We start from the raw sequence: 14,802 nt of genomic DNA, 5'->3' as shown, positions 1-14,802 counted from the left end.
GCTTTGTAAATATTACAATTAATCCATATTGTCTCAATTTTAATACCTAATTTTATATAAATGCATAATTATATCTTTCATTTTTATAGTTGGATTTAAACTTTAGTAAACTTATTCATGTAATTTACACAATTTCTTATTGATTCACTTGTGTTTTTGTCAACAATTTGTGAAAGCACCTTGCAGATTAGTATTAATATGATTATTTAAGCCCTGTCATATACATTACAAATACGTTTTACAATTTTGTTTTAGTTGATGATTTTGCTTGTCATGTTTTTTGAAGTTTTTATTTAGATTGTATTACTGAGTCTCATATATGTTGAGTTATATAGGATTGACAGGATATATATTCTGAGGTAACTCCCTGTGGGATCATAGGCATGTAGGCAGAATGGAAGTTCCCTTGTAGAGCGTGGACTTCACATAGCCAGTCATTCTACTGAGACTAGGGCATGAAGGAAAACAAGAACGTGACCTTGAAAGAAAGGAGCGTATCCTTCCCTGTTTCACCCTAGCACTCCATGATTTCATAAAGAGTTGATAAGTAGTTTAAATTTTTTAATAACCCTGTATTATAAGTAGGTCTCCTCACTGATGACTAGATACATACTTTTTTAGTCCTAAAAATCAGAACAACAATATGTTTATAACACAAAACCAGTTCTTGTCAGGAAGAAAAGTTCAATTCCACTTATGCCCAAAATCACTACAGGTACCACAAAATCTAAGAGTCTCAGTTTCAAAAATTCTGCCCTATTGTTACTGAAAGCACATTTGGACTCATCAGAAAGTGAGCTATGATATTTAGTTCAGAAAGTCTGTGCCATGATTCTGGAATCACTTTAAAATTTTTCTCTAACTTTGGTTTTACAATAATGAAGAAAATATCCACCTCGTCAATTTCTCACTTGGAAAATCTACTCCTTGTGAATCAGACCCAACCTGATGAGTTTGCAAGTGATACTAAGGTTCTCTCTTATAATGAGGACGGACTTACACTGGGTTAGACCACACCTCAATATCCATTCAGGCCAAAAGAATATTGCCCATGTTTTTTGTTGCAGCATTCTTACTCATCACATAAGTACTTAATTATTTACCTATTTATTTATTTATCTTGAGAGAGAGAGCAAGCGCATGCATGCACATTCACACATAAGCAGAGAGGAGCAGAGAGAAATGGAGAGAGAATCCAAGTAGGCTCTGCACTGTCCGTGTGGATCCCAATGTGGGGCTTGAACTCATGAACCCTGAGATGATGACCTGAGCCGAAACCAAGAGTTGGCCACTCAACTGACTGGAGACACCCAGGCGCCCCCATACGTGCTCCCTTAAAAGCTTTCAAAGCTTATTTCTAACTCACCCACCAAAGACACTACAGTTCTTTCCTCTGCCCAAGTAAGATGCCCCGCAATCTCAATGAGAATACAATTTAGCCTTCCAAAAAATTATGACAGACTTTGGTGCTGGTTTCTAAATAGGGTGTATGATCTTCCTTAAATTCATACTTTGATATTGTACCTTTCATAAAAATGCTTAAAATAGGAGCGCCTGGATGGCTCAGTGGGTTAAGTATCCGACTTCAGCTTAGGTCAAGATCTCATAGTTCGTGGGTTCGAGCCCCGTGTCAGGCTCTGTGCTGACGGCTCAGAGCCTGGAGCCTGCTTCAGATTCTGTGTCTCCCTCTCTCCCTGCCCCTGCCCCACTTGTACTCTGTTCTCTGCTTTTCAAAAATAAACATTTATTTTTTTAAATGCTTAAAATATATACTGGCTCTACTTAAGAAAATTAAATGGAAAATATACTGAATACCACATGCTGTCAGTAGAGTTTTGATTTCTTAAAATTATCCACCTAACTAGAATAAATTAAGCCACTAATAATTATTAGAAGATCAAGAGTTTTGAGTATTTTAATTATGTATTGTTACTGGACTCAAGAATACGTAAACCCGAGCATGCCAATCATTTCTTTCTACCAAGATGGTGTCTACATGACTGGCCAGGAGAACAGGGGCCCCCTGGAGCCCGAGGAGGCCTGGCATGCCCACGAAGGCATCATCCTCCAAAGTGTTAATAAGGCAGATGCCAGGGTGGAGAGAGACTGAGATTCTGCCATAGTTTTTATTTCCAGATAATTTATCACTATGTATTTCATCGTAACCTATTTATCAATAAAGATTCCCCTCCCCCCACAAAACTCAATTGCAACAGATAACCAATTCAAAGTTCTGGCTACACCCTTGTAACCAGGATTCTGAATACTGCTAAACAACCCATACAACTTTACTGAATAAGAAGTAGTAATGCAATTTCAATTGTGTCTTCAAACACGTCCTATACATTTTTCTCTGTTTCCCTAATCAGTCATTTCTTCCATTAGAGAGGATCTTCATTTCAGTCCATAAAAACATGGACTCTGGAATGTGACTACTTGGGCATAAATGCTGGTAAAAATGCTTATTAACTGTGTGACATAGGGTAAATCACTTAACTTAAATTTCATATAGAAATGGAATGATAATATCTGTTCGTCAGCTTGTTACAGAAACTATTTGTATGATGTTAGTTCAAAGTCGATGCGAGTATATATCACATACATTGCAACTATACTTTTTCTCATTGTCTATTTAAACTCTTCCAGTTCTAAAGCATCTAATCCCATTCATACTGAAAACATTACCCTTCTTTATACTATATAGGAAAACAAACAAACGAATAATGTCTCCAATTCCCACGTACATTTCTCGCACTTGCATCTATGTGTACTCTCTCCTTCTCGTTACAATGAAAGAAGCGTTCATCAGTTCGTCTTCCACATTTGCTCCTGATCTCACTTATCAGGATCTCAGAGACCCATATTTCTTGCATTCTTATCATTTTGCTGTTTCTTGTATTTTTATTTTTTAAACTGCCTCTTGTTCCCTCTCTTCCCCAACTTCCCTTATTATTCTTTCCATCAACATTTAAAGATGTTTGAGCGTCTCTTAAATTAAAATTTAAGAATAACCTACGAATACATTTTTATTTAATTTTAATCCCCAAATCTCTCCTGACATAGTCCTCATCAGTATTTCCCTAAACCAATGCTCAATACAGAAAATAGATTATTTTTAAATATAAAAAAACAGGAAGTCATTTAATATTTTGGCATATTTCCTATCAACTTTTTTCAATGCTACAGGTAGATCCGCATATGTAAATATAAACGTACATGTATGCACATATAAAATATCTAAACATATGCCTGAATTTGTAAAATACATACATTAGAGACAAAACTAGACTGTGGATGTGAAATACACATGTAGAGACTGATGGTGTATTCTGCATTTTTCTTTTGCTTATTAGCTCCACCATTTATCAACTTATCATCAGACAAGTGACTTAACACATTAATGCCTTGGTTTCAACTATAATATGGGAATAATGAGAATATCTCACAGTTGTTGGGAAGATCAATTGAGCTCATATATATAGTCGTTAGAAAAAACTTAGTACCTGGTTCATGTAACAGAAGTATTTTCTATAATTACACTTATGACCACTTTTCATCAGTAAAAGATCCTTGTTCATTAGACACATATATCTCCCCCCAAACCTCCTTGTGTACAAATGTATAAATACTTCTCAGGCTTTAATTAACCGATCTGTAGCATTGCTTTTTATTGTGAATATTTTCAAGTCGCTCTCCTTCCTGTCCTTTGTAGCCACCATCTCCTCTATCAATCACCTAAGCATCAGTGTCACTTGAATCCCTCTCCGAACATCACAGATGGGAATGTATTATTCAACAAAACAGAAATTCCCTTCCTTTACGGAACTTAGGTTTAGCGAGATAGTTAAGCATAATAAACAATAAACATAATAAGAATATTATTCTGTAATATGTTAAAGTGATATGCTTAGTATAAAAAGAGAGCAGCGGTGCCTGGGTGGCTTAGTAGGTTAAGGATCTGACCCTTGATTTCAGCTCATTATCTCACAGTTTGTGAGTTCGAGCCCCGCATCAGGCTCTATGCTGACAGAGCTGACAGTGACATTTCCCAAAGCTTGAAGGAGCAGAGTATGTGAACTACAGGTCAACCTGTAGCAAAGCACTCCAGGAAAAGGAAAAATGGTGCAGAAGCCCTGAGGAGTATATCTGGAAGAGAGGTTTGGTTGTTTTTTTTTTTTTCTGGAGGAAATTAAGAAAAATTAGTAATACTAATGAAGCCCATGAGACTGGAATAGAAATTGAATAGCAAGATATTAACAGTTATAATAGCAAGAGATCACATTAAGTCAGATCACGTAGGGTCATTAGATCAATTTTAAATGCTATTTGAGAGAATGAAAAGCCACTCTATGGTTTCATAGGAAGGGAAGTGGTATGACTGACTCACTTTTTCAAGGATCACTCTGACTGCTCTGCAGAAATGACTTGGAACAGAGGGTGAGTGGCGAGACCGAGGGTGGGGAGAAGAGAGAAGACGACAATGTCAGCTCTGACCGGAGAGTCAACACAGGATGCTGATGAGAAGTTGGGGGTCTTGACAGTTTGAATGCAGATCCAAAAGGATGCCTGGTCACACGGGAATATTGAGGAAGAGAGACAGGAAGTTAGCACCGACTCTTTGAAGACTTTCTTTCTCAGAATTGTCGGTCCCTTGGGGTGTTGCTACCTTACTAACCCCACAAAGAGTTCATGGATTTTTTTTTCTAGTTGTTTGTAGGGGCGAGTAGTCTGAAAAAAGAAAAAAAAGCCCTACCATTAATGGAAACACACTGGGGCCTCTCTCTGTAAGTCTTCCATAGATGGTCTGATATCTCAATTTAGATCTGTAAGTACTTGAAATCCAGATCTCAGCTAAAAATGAAATTGGGAAAATACAAATTTAATTTCACTCATTTGCTTAGTCCTGGGGGTTTTTACTGTGTGCATGTAGACACACATACCTGTGTGAAATTTCATTCTATTAACTTTGTTTAAAACAAGTTCTGTAATGTGTGCCCGCTCTCTTTCTGAAAACCCTGTACACATGATGATTTACATGAAATAACAGATCAATTCTTCCACATCAACTTAGAGAATTTTAAATGCTCTTGCAATTTGAGCAAGAATTAAAAAAAAATAATTTTAGTCCTGAGATTTATAATAATGAACAATAAGTTTTGTGAAAACAAGACTGTTTTTTTTCTAAGAGAATACAGTTTAATTTTGACATCTTGAAGTTTCAACATAAAGGAATGAGACCCATTTAAACTGGACCATTCCACAGTTTCTTAGATGGAAAACTCATTGATCTATTTTGGCAATGAGAGATAATGAGGCAGGGAAAGACTCACAAAACCCAGAGCTTTGAAGCATATGCAGCTGCATATTAATGACTGCATCTGTTACGTTCTGCCTAGAGTTTCCTATCTGCAGAAAGTTGCATAACCACCGTCAAGAGATTTAAAAGGCTTCCATTAATTTGCAATGGCAGCAATTAGCAGAGATAATGCTAAGCCTTATGAGATTTCAAGCTGTCAGTGTTTGGTCATTTATATGTGGGGTTTTTGTAAACTTGCACCCATCATTTGGTTAAATGCACTAATATATAAATGCTTTATTGGGTAAAATTATTCTACATACCTAAGAATATTTATAAGTGACATTTGAAGTCCCAGAATTAAGCCCATGTGGTATATAATTATCTTCTAAAGATAGGAAAGAAATATCAAATCACACATTAAAAATAGTTAAGGGAAAATAAATTAGACATCCAGTTCACTGAAATCACAGAAATAGTAAGCCACTGTTGGAGAAAACTTGCAGTGAAGTCATGGTGTGAAGGAAAAGCATGGAATCACCTGTCAGATCAGAGCTGGAAGCCTTTCCCTGTTAGAAAATGTGTTGCAATAAGCAAATCCCATTTTCTAAGGTCATCAGATTTTCACTGGACAGATTTTGAGTTGAATACATTGACATAAGAGGGACATCAGTGAGTTGGCAGAGTAGGAGACCCTGGATCTTCCTTATCCCCCAAAATACAGTAATTCAGCAAAAATTCACAGACAAGTTCTATTTATCAGAAATCCAGAAACTAAACAAAAAACTTCTGTGTTCCAGGAAACCAGGAATCCAGATTCACTACAACTGGTAGGGAGATTTGGGATACACTCTCACTAAAGTCCCTGACCCATGGCATGGTGCCATCAGATCAGAAAAAGATTCTGTAGTTCTCAGCGTCACCCAGGGGAAGCACTGTGCCTCTAATGCTCCATCTTCTACCAAAGAATGAATATGTGTCTCCAGGAAATTGGACAGGTCTGGTATTGGCTAGCCATCTAGGGGAGAACAGATAGTATTTCAAACTGGTAAAAGTCAAAGATCCTCTCCCATGGTCAGCCCAGAGCAGGTGGATGAAAAATACCAGTCTCATCTCCCCTCTTGGAAGAAAGAGAGTTGATCCACACATCCAATGCCACAAATTCTCCAGGATTGTGCAAAGAACCAGTATTTGACTGGTCAGCCTTGGAGCAACACGATCTAACCACCTAGGGAAGAACAAAGATGGCAATTTGGATTAACAGACAACATTGCACCCCAATCCCCCCCAGGTCAGCACAGGGCAAGGGGCCAAAGATCTTAGTCTCCTGTTTTTCCCTGGGAAGGGAAAGAGGTGGTGAAGGCCCCCAGAATCTCTGGCCAGACTGACTGATGATGGTCTTCTGTCTAAGGTCAGTCTGTGAGGACAGAGAGAGATCTGCTTTCTCTAATGTGCAGACACCAAAAGAGTACATGAAAATGAGGAATCAGGTAAAAATGTTCTAAACTAGGAAACAAGATCAGTCTCCAGAAATTGATCGTAATGAAGCTATTTGACTTGCCTGACAGAGAATTCAAAATAACCGTCATAAAGATGTTCACGGAGGTTAAGAGAACAATGCATGAACAAATATAGTAATTGCAATAAAGTAATAAACAGAAATCACAGCCTTAAAATACAAATAACTGAGCTGATAGATTCACTATAGGGGATCAACATTCAGATTAAATCAAGCAGAAAGGATTAGTGAATTCAAATACAGACCACTGGAGATAATTCAGTCAGAAAAACAAAAGGAAACAAATGAAAAAAATGAAAAAGCTTAAGGGACTATGGGATACCATCAAAAGGACAATATACACATATAGGAGTCCCAGAAGGAGAGGAGAGGGAGAATCAGAAAGCTGATACAAAGAAATAACGGCAAATGACTTCCCAAATCTGGGGGAGGAAATACACACCCAGATCCATGAAGCCAAAGGACATTAAAAAATAAATCTAAAGAAATCCATACTTCAACACATTGTAAACAACTTGTCAGAAGTCAAATCCAAACAGAGAATTCTGAAAGCAGCAACAGCAAAGCAACTTGTCACTTATAAGGAAACCCCATAAAGCCATTAGCGGATTTCTCAGCAGAAACAGTCCAGTCCAGAAAGGAGTGAGATAATGTATTCAAAGTTTTGGACGCAGGGTGGGAAACACTTGCCAACTAAGAATACTATACTTGTCAAAAGTGTCCTTCAAAAAAAAAAAAAAAAAAAGAGACAAAGAATTTTGCAGAAAAAAGCTGAGTTTGTCCCCACTAGGACTGCCCTGTAAGAATGACTAATGGGAGTCCTTCAAGTTTTTGAACAGAAAGGATGTTGAACAGAAACCTGAGAGTATAAGAAAATATAAAAGTTGTTGGTAAAAGTAAGTATATAAATACAGAATACTGTATTCATGTAATGGAGATGGACAAATCATTTATTATTGTAGTAAAGAAACTAAAAGACAGAAATATTCAAAATAACTCTAACCAAAACATTTTCAAAGATAAACAGTGTGAACAGATGTAAACTGGGAAAGTAACATCAAGTAGCAGGAAAGGGTAAAGTGTAGAGATTTAGTATGCAACTTAACATGTGCTGATATCAGCACAGACTATACAAAAACTACCCATCAATCCCACTATGGGGTATTTGTCTTAAAGAATGGAAATCACAATCTTAAATACGAGCAATGCCTATGTTCCTTGCAGCACCATTCACGATACTCAAGATGTGGAAACAACCTAAATACTCTTCAAGAAAGGAACAGACAAGGACAACGTGGTATACGCATACAATGGGCCACTTTTCAGCATTAAGGAAATTCTACAATCTGAAACAATATGAATGAACCTTGAGGATATTCTGCTAACTGAAATAAGCCAGGCACAGAATGACAAATACTGCGTGATTCTACTTATATGAGGAATCTAAAATAGACAATTCACAGAATCGGAGGGGAATGGTGGTTGCCAGAAAACGGGCTGAGGGGAGGGTTATTAATCACTGTGCATAAACATCTGTTCAGGAAAATAAGTTCTAGAGATCATGGGTAAAACTTTTGAGCTGCAGTCAGAAATAACAAACTTAAATATTTTCGGAGGGTAAATCTCATCTTAAGTGTTCTCACTACAATAAATATTCAGAAAGAAAATACCTTTACTTATGTCATCTGAGACAGTTAACCCAATTAAATCAACAAGAAAACAAACATGAAAACAAAACATTTGGCTTCTTAGAGCCCACAAATGATCCCTAAGGACCCTTATCCAGTATTCTACAATTGATAACAGTGTCCAGTGACTATACGAAAAGCTCACAGAAATATGTTTGTTCTCTACTTGCCATGCCTGAAGACTGAGGAAAGGTATTCAGAGTACAGGATGTCAGAACAGCAGAAAATGCTGCAAAAAAAAAAAAAAAAACTGAAACCCTAAGTCAGAATGAGTAAAATAAAGGTCTATATTTCTCATAGAAGAAGCCTGTTCCTGAGGTTGGTTCAGCCACTGAAGAACATATCAGGGTCTAAGTCAGAGTTCTAGTCTTCGGGATCCTTTCATTGCAGCACCCAGCAAGAAGAGATTAATAAAGAGAGAGGGTGTTTGAGTTAGGAAAGCAAAGGCTTTCCCAGGAACCTCCAGTCACACAGTCATTCAGAGTTACAGTGAAGATACTGCCTTTGTAAGTTTTCAACTATCTTAATAGAATCTGGCAAATGAGTTAAAAACTGGTTAAATGAGCTGTTTGTATCTGCCACAATGGAGGATCTATCTATGGCTGGTAGAGGAGAAAATTAATTTATTTGATGTATTGTAGTATGTCCCAGCTCTGAAAGTACTGTTTAGTCTGCCTGAGGTCTACCAACTGTCTAGTATTTCTGTCTCCCATATTTCTATCTGGAGCTTTATAATAAACACACGTGATTTGAGGTAAGTCAATACAACTCTTACTAAAGACCATAAAATCTTGCCAATGAAGAGGCCAGAGCTCCAAGTTAAACTATCTGGTTCAAGATGAAAACACAGATGAAATAAAAATTTAAATTGATATTTCACTGAATCTAATAATAAGTGTTTCTCTGCCCAAGTCCCCAGGTTGCATTCATTGTCTACCTCACGAGAGAATGCAAACTTCCAGGAAGATAGAGATTTCACCTGTCTTGTTTGCCCTCGAATTTACGGTGCCCAGCGTTTGGCAAGTGTTTGGTGCCCAGTAAACAAATAATTGCTTTTGTTTTAAGTTTATTTATTTTTGAGACAGAAACAGAGAGAGTGGGGGAGGGGCTGGGAGAAAGGGAAAGAGAATGTCAAGCAGGCTCCACACTGTCAGCACGGAGCCCGATGTGGGGCTCGAACTCGCGAACCATGAGATCATGTCCTGAGCTGAAACCAAGAGTCGGACGCTTCACCGACTGAGCCACCCAGGCGCCCCAACAAATAATTGTTGAATTAATGAATAGCTAGCCTCAATAAATGTTAGCTTACATTATCATCATTAACTACTTGGAGTAAATAAAAAGCTACTGGTTTTCGTGCACACCCCTCTTCTTATATCTGCAGGTATCTCTCGTCATCTCAGATCTATAGATCTTAATAAAACTCAACACCTCCTCACAACTGTGGAGCAAGTATCTCTTGGCAGTGAAATCCCTTCATAAAGGATATGACTTTTTCTCCATAGGACAAGACAAATCGCCTCATGATTTCTCTGAGACAACCATGTCTGAAGTAAGTCTGCACACTGGGAGCATTCACATACTGGCATCTGCAGGGGGACAAAGTGACAAACGGAAACGAAGGGAAAAGACTAAAAAAACCCAGTTATAGGAGCACAACTTCCTGGGATTTCTTGCTGGAATGACAAACAACCGCTCAGCTCCGCAATCCCAATGCCTTCTCCGCAGTACAAAGATGAACACACGAAATGACAGGTCAGAGCCAAGACTGATTTTAAAATTCTGTTTCAGTAAGTCTCTTCAAGAGACTTTGGGAAGCTGTTGTTCAATTAAACTTATATCAAGTACAATTGGAGTAAAAGACTTTTTGAAATAATAGCTCAGTTGTGGGGCACAGCCCCTTGTATATACCAAATCATTGTGGCTTCACATTGCTGATGGATTCATGGCGTACGTACAATTCTGGTTTCAGATGTTGTGCTACACAGAGCCCAAGCTTGCCTGCACCATTACTGGATATTAAGCTAACTGTTACACTATAAATTCTGTTGACACCTTACCAGGAAATTGATTGTGGCATAAAATTATTTGTTCAGTTGGTCTCACATATGGAAAATCTTAATTGTAGAGCTCTTGGACACAGAAATACGTCTTCATGGCAATAGTAATAAAGAGTTGATTTTATCTACCGAGCTTGCAAATGGCATCTGTTATTCAGTATTCAAAGGAGGGCTTCCAGCATGCACAGATGGAAAAACAAAGCCCTTTCAAAAGTTGCATCATTTTAATGAAGTGTATTTAATATAGTATGGTACTTTTGAAAAATCATGAAAAGATTCACACTAGAAGAGCATTTGGTCAGCTTTTATAAATGCTCTATTTAGCTACTCTGTTTTTAAAAGAATATGAAAATTACTAACTTCAGTAAATTATAGTTTATTCCTAAAATTAGCAGAGAAGCTGTCCCTATTTCCACAGCCCCATATTCCCCTAACTGTCCCCATTGCCTCCTCTCCTTATTTAGGAGACATGTACCTACCAGATTTGAGTTTTACATGGAGAACTGTCTACAATGGATTCTTGCTGTTTATTCATGAGATGCCACTGTAGACAGGAGATTGCTATTCTGGATGAGTATCTTTATTCTTCACAGTCATTCCTTTCATCTGTTCTGCCTGTTAATGCTTTTGTAAATGGTTATTAACTAACCAGAAAGCCTACTAATGCCTGTTATTTTTATTGCCCCCCATTTTGGGGAGTTCACAGTTACATGTGTTATTTTCCATTATGCTGCTCCTGCTACCTTGATAAAGGCTGCTTCACAAACATTTCTCTGTACAATTTTTCCTTGGTAATAGAGATATATATGTTTTGAATACTAACCCTTTATTAGACACGTCATTTGTGAATATCTTCTCCCATTCTATAGGTTGCCTTTTAGTTTTGTTGATTGTTTCCTTTGCTTTATTTTCATAAAGGGTTAGTATCTAAAATACATACAGAACTTAATAAAACTCAACACCCAAAAAAACAAACCAATTAAAAAATGGGCAGAAGACATGAATAGACATTTTTCCAAAGAAGATATCCAGATGGCTAACAGACACATGAAAAGATGGTCGACATCATTCATCATCAGGGAAATGGCCAAACTCAACAACACAAGAAACAATAGGTGTGAGTGAGGATGTGGAGAAAGGAGAACCCCTTGCCCTGTTGGTGGGAATGCAAACTGGTACAGCCACTCTGTGAAAAAGTATGGAGGTTCCGCAGAGGGTCAAACATAGAATTACCCTATGGTCTAACAATCACACTACTAGGTATTGACCCAAACAATACAAAGATACTATTCAAAGAGATATAGGCAACCCAATATCTATAGCAGCCTTACCTACAATAGCCAAATTATGGAAGCAGCCCAAGTGTCCATCAACTGAGGAATGAATAAAGAAGTGATGGCATGTGTGTGTATATACACACATACATACACACATACAATGGAATACTACTAAGGCATAAAAAAGAATGAAATTTTGCCATTTGCAAACACATAAATGAAGCTAGAGTATTATACTAAGTGAAATAAGTCAGTCAGAGAGACAAATACAACATGATTTCACTCCTCTGTGGAGTTTAAGGAAAACAATATGAGCAAAGGAAGGAAAAAAAGGGAGAGAGAACCCAAGAAACAGACTCTCACCTATAGAGAACTGATGGTTACCAGAAGGGAGGTGTGGAGGGGGAGGGTCTAAATGGGTGACGGGTATTAAAGTAAAGAGGACATTTTTTTTTTTTTTTGGATGAGCACCGGGTGTTGTATGTAAACGCTGAATCACTAAATTGTATACCTGAAACTAATATTAACACTGTAGGCTAACTGGAATTTAAATAAAAACTTTAAAATGTGTACAATGAAAAAAAATCAAATCTATGTTACTCATGGGAAAGTTTATGTATTGTAATATCACCAAACTTTAAGAACATTTTATCAACTTCCTACTCATTTGCTTGTTACTACTATCTGGTATTCATTACTTTTCACCATGATCTCAAAGACAGATGGACATTAACAATTCCACAAAATAATATTAAGTCAAAATTAAAACAGTAACTAATGATCATTATACAAGAGTTTCAATTATAAGGGAAAGTAAAAATACACATTTTTCCTAAGTATACGAAAAGTAAAAAAAATCTATATCACCTATGCTTCATCGATTATAGTTTGATAAATATTAAATTGCATGTCCTGTCACGATCTATGTTAACAGGAATATCTGCGTTCTATAAATGTATAGATAGATGATAGAACATAGCTTAAAAAAGAATTCACAATAAGTAATTTGAAACATGCTATAGGTTTATAAAAGAATGAAAAATAAAAAGTTGTATTCAGTCAGGAATTGATTATTCATTTGTTAGACTTCTTATATCTTTGGGCTTCTTTTCTATTTTTACTGAATGAAGTAGTATATATTTGGCATGTTTTCTTTGAAGGTTGATAAGGAAATCTTCAATAAGTATCAGCTGGTGTGGTTTCCAACTTAACTGGTCAATCTTTGATTCGTGTTTGCTATGTTTCGTCTACCACTCTATTAAATACTCAATGGGTAAACTGAATAGCAAACTGATGGGAGAAGTAATTTCTCCCATTTAAAATGTTTCCTTCTTTTTCAAACCATACAAAACAAAAGCAAATGATTTATTTATCAGTTACAGCAAACATTTAGAATCGTCCTGTGACAAACACTTTGCCTGCCTTTGATGATACAACAAAGAATAAACCTCACCCTTTCCCTAAAGTAGCTCGCTATACAGTGTGTAAAAAGGCACCAAAATAATTTATGTGTGATACGGTTTGGTAAATGAAAGTAGGCACCAGTCTCATGATTGTGTTCGTTTTCTTTCGCTACAATATACCTTGTCACCTAGAAAAAAAAAAAATCAAATAAACTTGCCAATTCATGCAGTTTACTAGGTCATTGAACCTCTTATGTGCCAGGTATACAGGACTATGAAAATGGATGCTGACATAACAGTCACCTCGAGAAGCTTAGATTCTAGCATGAAAATAATTTGACTTCCATTGCAAAGATACTGTTTAATAATGCACTGACCTGGGTTAATTTCATAGTAATTCCTATGCTGGAAAAAAAAAAAAAAAATATATATATATATATATATATCTCACTTAGGCCGTACCTTTCAAAAGTATATATAATACTATACGATCAGTTGTGCTTATTCTTGATAAATGATTACTAGACCAAACGGCTTTAAAAGTAATGCCCCTCCATGGCAGAACTCCCCTTCTCTCCTCTACTTTGCCCCTGTAAAGTCTGCTTTCCAAAAGCCCAATTAGCTCTAATGACTGGTGACTAGTACTAACCCATCATTGTAGCACTCTACAGAAGAGCACCTAGAATTGCCCCTATTGTCTTTAACCTTTCCATTTCTTTCTCTAACCGGTACAATACACCTGCCTAGGGTTCCAGTCTCATAAAATCACATGAGAAGACAATATAATTACTGAGAGCAAATAAAGACACACAGGAGCTACATGTTCGCATGGCAAGAATACAAACACCTGAATCATAAAGAATGATGCTAAAACCCTAGCTCGGTCATTTATTCATGATCGAAAATTTATATATTTTACTGAGTCTAAATACACACATTTATACAACAGATATGCCAACACTCATATTAGCTTTGCTGGTGATATTCAATTAAAATTATAGAAAAAGTATCTAATAGATACCTTTCCCATGGTGGATTAGTGAGTTAATTTCTTTAGGTACCACATTCTATTTTGCCCAAGGACCTCACTTTGTGAAGCTTAAGAGAGTGGTAGATATCCCTGGTGCTTTGGTAACAAGAAGATAATTTCCAAGTGCACTTAACAGTGTATCGTCAAAATAATCCCTTATATTTATTCTGATGTTTATCTACCTTTAAACCTTTAGATTGAAAGTACATTAGATGATGCCACATGGGTAAAATCCTATACTGACTTGTCACATAGTAAAAGGCCAGTACTAGGATTCGTGATTATATAGGAAACGTTTTAAATGGGTTTATGGTTTACATTTTGAGTTTAAATTGAAAACAAAATCCAACTAATCATATATCATTCTTCCACAAAGCCTGCAAGATAAAAAAAATAAAATAAATGTGGCATCAATATGATTTATGCCCCAATAGACAACTTTCCCTAAAAATCTCAATTAAACTTCCTCTAGGACTAGCAGTTTTAAAGAAAAATATTGCAGTTTTCCCTTACTGCCTCTACTAGAAAT

Source organism: Panthera pardus, unplaced genomic scaffold (assembly GCF_024362965.1).
Source record: "Panthera pardus isolate Hobbes unplaced genomic scaffold, ASM2436296v1 HiC_scaffold_15, whole genome shotgun sequence".
Classification (NCBI taxonomy): domain Eukaryota; kingdom Metazoa; phylum Chordata; class Mammalia; order Carnivora; family Felidae; genus Panthera; species Panthera pardus.
The sequence above is the reverse complement of the archived record's forward strand: the minus strand, read 5'-3'. Positions refer to the sequence as shown.